The sequence below is a fragment of the Trichechus manatus genome, unplaced genomic scaffold (genome assembly GCF_000243295.1).
Source record: "Trichechus manatus latirostris isolate Lorelei unplaced genomic scaffold, TriManLat1.0 scaffold00007, whole genome shotgun sequence".
Lineage (NCBI taxonomy): Eukaryota > Metazoa > Chordata > Mammalia > Sirenia > Trichechidae > Trichechus > Trichechus manatus.
The window spans coordinates 2,665,426-2,671,345 of record NW_004443943.1 but is presented as its reverse complement, the minus strand read 5'-3'; positions in this window follow the sequence as shown (position 1 = coordinate 2,671,345).

Here is a 5,920-nt window from a genome sequence, read left to right as displayed (position 1 = left end):
CTGTAATGGACAGGTTTCAGCAGAGCTCCTGGGCTATGGCAGACTAGGAAGAAAGGCTTGGCAATCTACTTCCAAAAATTAGCCAATGAAAATCTTGAGGATCACAACCGAATATTCTCCAATATACTACTGGAAGATGAGCCCTGTACATTGGAAGGTTCTACACAATAGGTGCAACAATGGACTCAGACATACCAGTGATCATGAAGATGGCTCAGGATGCAGGCAGTGTTTCGCTCTGCTATACATAATGTCTCCGTGATTGAGCTGACTCAATGGCAACTAACAGCTACACCATTTATTCAGTAAAACCAAAACCAACTCATAGTGACCCTGTAAGACAGAGTAGAACTACCTCATAGGGTATCTGAGGCTGTAAATCTTTACAAGCAGATTGTCACATCTTTCTCCCACGGAGTGCCTGGTGGGTTCAAACCACCAACCTTTCCCTTTCGGTTAGCAGCCAAGCGCTTAACCACTGCACCAACAGGGCTCCCTTTATCCTTCAATACCCCATTCAAATATTACCTTTTTTCTTAGCCACACCCTTTATCCTTCGCCCAGCAGAATTATTTGCCCTCATTTGTGCTATAGTTATGTTCAACCTGTCAGTCTCTCCTGACTGTGAATTTTCTGAGCAAGTAACGCCAACACATTCCTTTCATACTCCTGGGGCCCAGTACAGTGACTGACATATGATAAGCGCTCAATAAATGTTTGTAGAAATAAAACAAAATGGATATTTATCATCTCTCCTAATAAACTGTTTTTCCCAATATTTATTGCTTCTTATCTATTTAATTTATCATCTCTATAGCACTGGATAGCCTTTAAATGCCACAGGCCACCTAAACATGGCTGTGTTAAAAGCATTTATAATTATGCAATATCATCAAAGAATGGGGTGTTCCACATAACCAAATTTTCTGAGTTTTCTTTTCAGCAACAAAACGTCTTTATTTTAATTAATTGTTGAAAACCTTCATAAACAGCTTATAGACTTCCCCACTTTCTTAAACCGAGTACAAGGATTATAATCTATTGTTTTCCTGATGATTAGACAACTTTATGCACGCCAGTTATTGTACTCTGATATTACATAATGAAACCCGTAGGGTTATCAAGGCAAGTAGAGCTGTTGACCCTGACACTAGAAGATCTGAAAATTTCTTTGTTGTTGGTGCTTAGGTCATGTTTTGGAGCTTTGTGTTTCCGTATTGAAAGTTTAATTGTCACTCTGTTCGCATCAGAAACTGAGAACTGCCTCTCCTTATTCATATTGTGCTTTCAGTAAGTCATTGTTGGATTTGATAAATTGGTTAAAAGCAAGGGCTTTATGACAGCTCCTCAGAGCTTGTTCCTGCTCTCCAACTAAGACGGGCATTATTGATGCGAGAGCAGCCAGTCAGCAACAGAACAGGAAAGATACTGCACAATTATTGGCTTCAGGGATCATGAGATGAGGAGCACTAGGGGAACATGAGAGAACAGGTACATTCTGTGGGATTCCAAGTGGGAAAACTAGGCAGAACTAGCAAACGAACCACATAGTGTTTTCACTTACTACTCCTACCCATTAACCCACTACCATCAAGTTGATTCCGACTCATAGCAACCCTACAGGACAGAGTAGAACTGCCCCATAGGGTTTCCAAGGCCGTAATCTTTATGGAAGGGAACGGCCACATCTTTCTCCCATGAAGCGTCTGGTGGGTTCAAACCACCGACCTTTCAGTTAGCAGCCTGGCGCTTAACCACTGAGCAACCAGGGCTCCTTACTATATTCCTACATCCTCCTTGTTCCCCATTTCCTACATCATGGCAGATTTTCTAAGCTACGCTGTCTTTCTTTCCCACTGGACAAGGCCTTACAATCCTTCTGAATAACCATCTCCAGAAAACCACATTCAGTCAGTTAAAGATGACATTAGAGATTAAACCTATGTGATCTTCCAGAATAAAAACTATATTTCAGGAAGACAAACTCTATATAAGGGAAATTTTTCTAATAGTCAATCTAATAGGTAGTTCTGCCTCAAAAGGAAAAGAGCTACCATTTATTGACTGCCATGTGTCAGACAATGTTACGAGCATTTTATATCTTATTTAAGGTTAACATCACCATATGACATACGAAACATTATCTTCTCCACTTTCAGATAAGAAAACCAGGGCTCAGAGAAGTTGTGTAATTTCCCAACGGCCCACAGCCTTCTCTGTATAGTAGAAAATCCCAGGAGCTGCACTGGGATTTGAACCTAGGCTCTGGCCTACTCCATAGCCCATGCTCTCAAACACTGTGCTATTTACCTCTTTTCCAGGGAGATGAGTTTCCCATCACTGAAGATGTGCAGACACAGACTGGGCAACCACTTGGAAGGGATATTGTAGAGGGAATTCAAGTATCATGTGGGAGTTAATCCAGATGACCATTAAAATCCCTTGCAATTCTGACAGCCTCATATTTCTATTTGTTCCTTGATAATAGAATTACTTACATGAGAAAACTCACGAATCCAGAATGTCAGTAGACCTTATCTGAGGTTTCCATATGTTTGTAGTTTTAGGACCATACATAGGAGAACATTGTTAATGACGTTTATCTAAGGGAAGTTCATGTTTATTGAATTATTTTACTAGAGAAATGTTATGAGATTAAAGAGGTAATTAACTGAGAGCTGGAGAGAACTAAATATTCTTTAAAACTGACAGGGTTGGAATAGAACCACAGAAAGTCAAGGCTGGGTCGGAAAGGACCTTAGAGTCTGTGATGGTCAATTTTATGTGTCAGCTTGGCTAGACTATGGCGCCCAGTTGTTTCCTAAAACACTAGTCCAGTTGCTGTTTAAATAATTGCTGTTGTTAGTTGCTGTCAAGTCAACTCTGACTCATAGTGTCCCCATGTACAACAGAATGACACTATGCCTAGTCCCATACCATCCCCATGATTGTTCGCATTAGTCTTTCCTAGTACACCTCTTCAAAAGCCATGATGTGAGTAACCATTTCTCACCATCAATACATTAGGCCAAAAGTGGGCACTCTGTCCATGCTCCGGACATAAGGCCAAAGCCCTGTTGCCCATTTCCTCTTGGAACCACTGTCCTGGAAGGTCGATTTATTCCAGAAATTGCTATTTAAGTTTTCTTTTATATATAACATTTATGTTCTTCTAATTTTTAGAAGTTTTGCAAGTTCATTGTTTTTAAAAATGGGGAATTCAGAAATGCTCTGTAATTTCAGAGATAAAAGCTACTAACATCATGGTGTAAGTCATCTGGAATTATATTATATAGATGTTTCTATAACTAACTCTACATAAATTGGGATCATACTGCTATACAATTTTATAGCCTGAATTTTTTTTCACTTTATATATCATGAGCATATTCCAAGCCATTAACATTTTATAAAAATATTATTTTTTACTTCTGCAGAGTAAATTTAGCCTACCATATGGAAACACCATTACACATTTAAAATTCCCTTGTTGATGGACCTGTCCAATTTCAGTTGTTTGCTTTTCTTTATCTTTTATCAGAAGGAAGGGGCCATATGCATCCCAATATTTGTCATATGCCTGACTTACTCCTCCTTCTCCCTAATTCCACCCATCTGACCTATCACTGAGTCCCACTGATTCAACTATTCACCTTCTTGCCCTATCTCTTCCTCTCCATCCCTACTACTAGTTCCCCAGTCCAGGCTCTCCCACATCTCTCTCCTAGCCTACTCCAGCAGCCTCTTCCCTGGGCTTCCTGAAGTCCACCTGGGCCCACCCAATCCATTCCCCAACTCCAGCCAAAGTAGTCTTTCAGAAGCTCCAATTGAACCATGTCAATCCCCTGTTTTTGAAGCCATTCAGTGGCTACACATCACCTAAGAAAAATATCCAGTCTCCTCTACATGGAACATGGGGCCCTCAATGATTGGACTCCTATGTATGAATGTGTCTTCAGCCTCATCTCCTGCCACTGTCTGCCTCCATCTTTGCAAATTAGAGACAGCGGATGAACCTCAGCCCCTGCTCCTGCCCTTGCCAGTCACACTGTGCATGTTTAGCTCCCCACCTCTATGCACCAACCACTAAAGCCAAAGATGAAGAAATTGAAGATTTTTACCACCTTCTGCAGTCTGAAATTGACCAAACATTCAATCAAGATGCATTGATAATTACTGGTGATTGGAATGCAAAAGTTGGAAACAAAGAAGAAGAATCAGCAGTTGGAAAATACAGCCTTGGTGATAGAAAGGACGCCAGAGATTGCATGATAGAAATCTGCAAGACCAATGACTTATGCATCGGAAATACCTTTTTTCAGCAACATAAATGATGACTATACAGGTGGACCTTGTCAGATGGAAAGCACAGGAATCAAATTGACTACATCTGTGAATAGAGACAATGGAGACGCTCATATTATCAGTCAGAACAAGGCCAGAGGCCGACTGTGGAATAGACTATCAACTGCTCATATACAAGTTCAAGTTGAAGCTGAAGAAAATTCAACAAGTCCACGAGAGCCAAAGTACGACCTTGAATATATCCCACCTGAATTTAGAGACCATCAGAACAAATTTGATGCAATGAACACTAATGACCAAAGACCAGAAGAGTTGTGGAAGGACATCATACATGAGAAAAGCAAAAGGTCATTAAAAAGTCAGGAAAGAGGGGTTGGTAACCAATGTCACAAAACAATATGTGTATTAATTGTTTAATGAGAAACTAATTTGCTCTGTAAACCTGCATCTAAAGCACAATTAAAGATGGGAAAGAAAGAAAAGATTAAAATAAATATTAGAAGATACTCTGAAACTTGCTCTTGAAGGTAGAGTAGCCAAAATTAAAGGAAAAAATTATGACATAAGAGCTAAACAGAAGATTTCAAAGGGCAGCTCAGGAAGATAAAGTGAAATATTACAATGAAATGTGCAAAGACCTGGAGTTAGAAAAAGGGAAGAATATTTCGGCATTTCTCCAGCTGAGAGAACTGAAGAGAAAATTCAAGCCTCGAGCTGCAATGATGAAGGACTCTATGGGCAAAATATTGAACAACACAGGAAGCATCAAAAGAAGATGGAAGGAATACAGAGTCACTGTACCAAAAAGAACTGGTTGATATTCAACTGTTTCGGGAGGTAGCATGTGATCAAGAACTGATGGTACTGAAGGAACAAGACTCCAGGAGTTGACAGAATACCAATTGAGATGCTTTAACAAACAAATGCAACGCTGAAAGCACTCACTTGACTATGCCAAGAAATTTGGAAGACAGCTATCTGGCCAACTGACTGGAAGAGATCCATATTAGTGTCCATTCCAAAGAAAAGTGATCCAACAGAATACAGAAATTATCGAACAATATCATTGATATTACATGCAAGTAAAATTTTGCTGAAGATCATTCAAAAATGGCTGCAGCATATATTGACAGGGATCTGCCAGAAATTCAAGCCGGATTCAGAAGAGAACATGGAACCAGGAATACCATTGCTAATGTCAGATGGATCCTGGCTGAAAGCAGAGAATACCAAAAAGATGTTTACCTGTGTTTTATTGACTATGCAAAGGCATTTGACTGCATGGCTCATAACAAATTATGGATAACATTGCAAAGAATGGGAATTCTGAATCACTTAACTGTGCTTATGCAGAACTTGTACATAGATCAAGAGGCAGTCACTGGAACCAAACAATGGGATACTTGCAGTTTAAAGTCAGGAAAGGTGTGCGTCTTCAGTCTGCATGCTGAGCAATAATCTGAGAAACTGGACTATATGAAGAAGAACGCAGCATCAGGATTGGAGGAACACTCATTAACAACCTGAGATATGCAGATGACACAACCTTGCTTGATGAAAGTGAAGACGACTTGAAGCACTTACTGATAAAGACCAAAGACTACAGCCTTCAGTA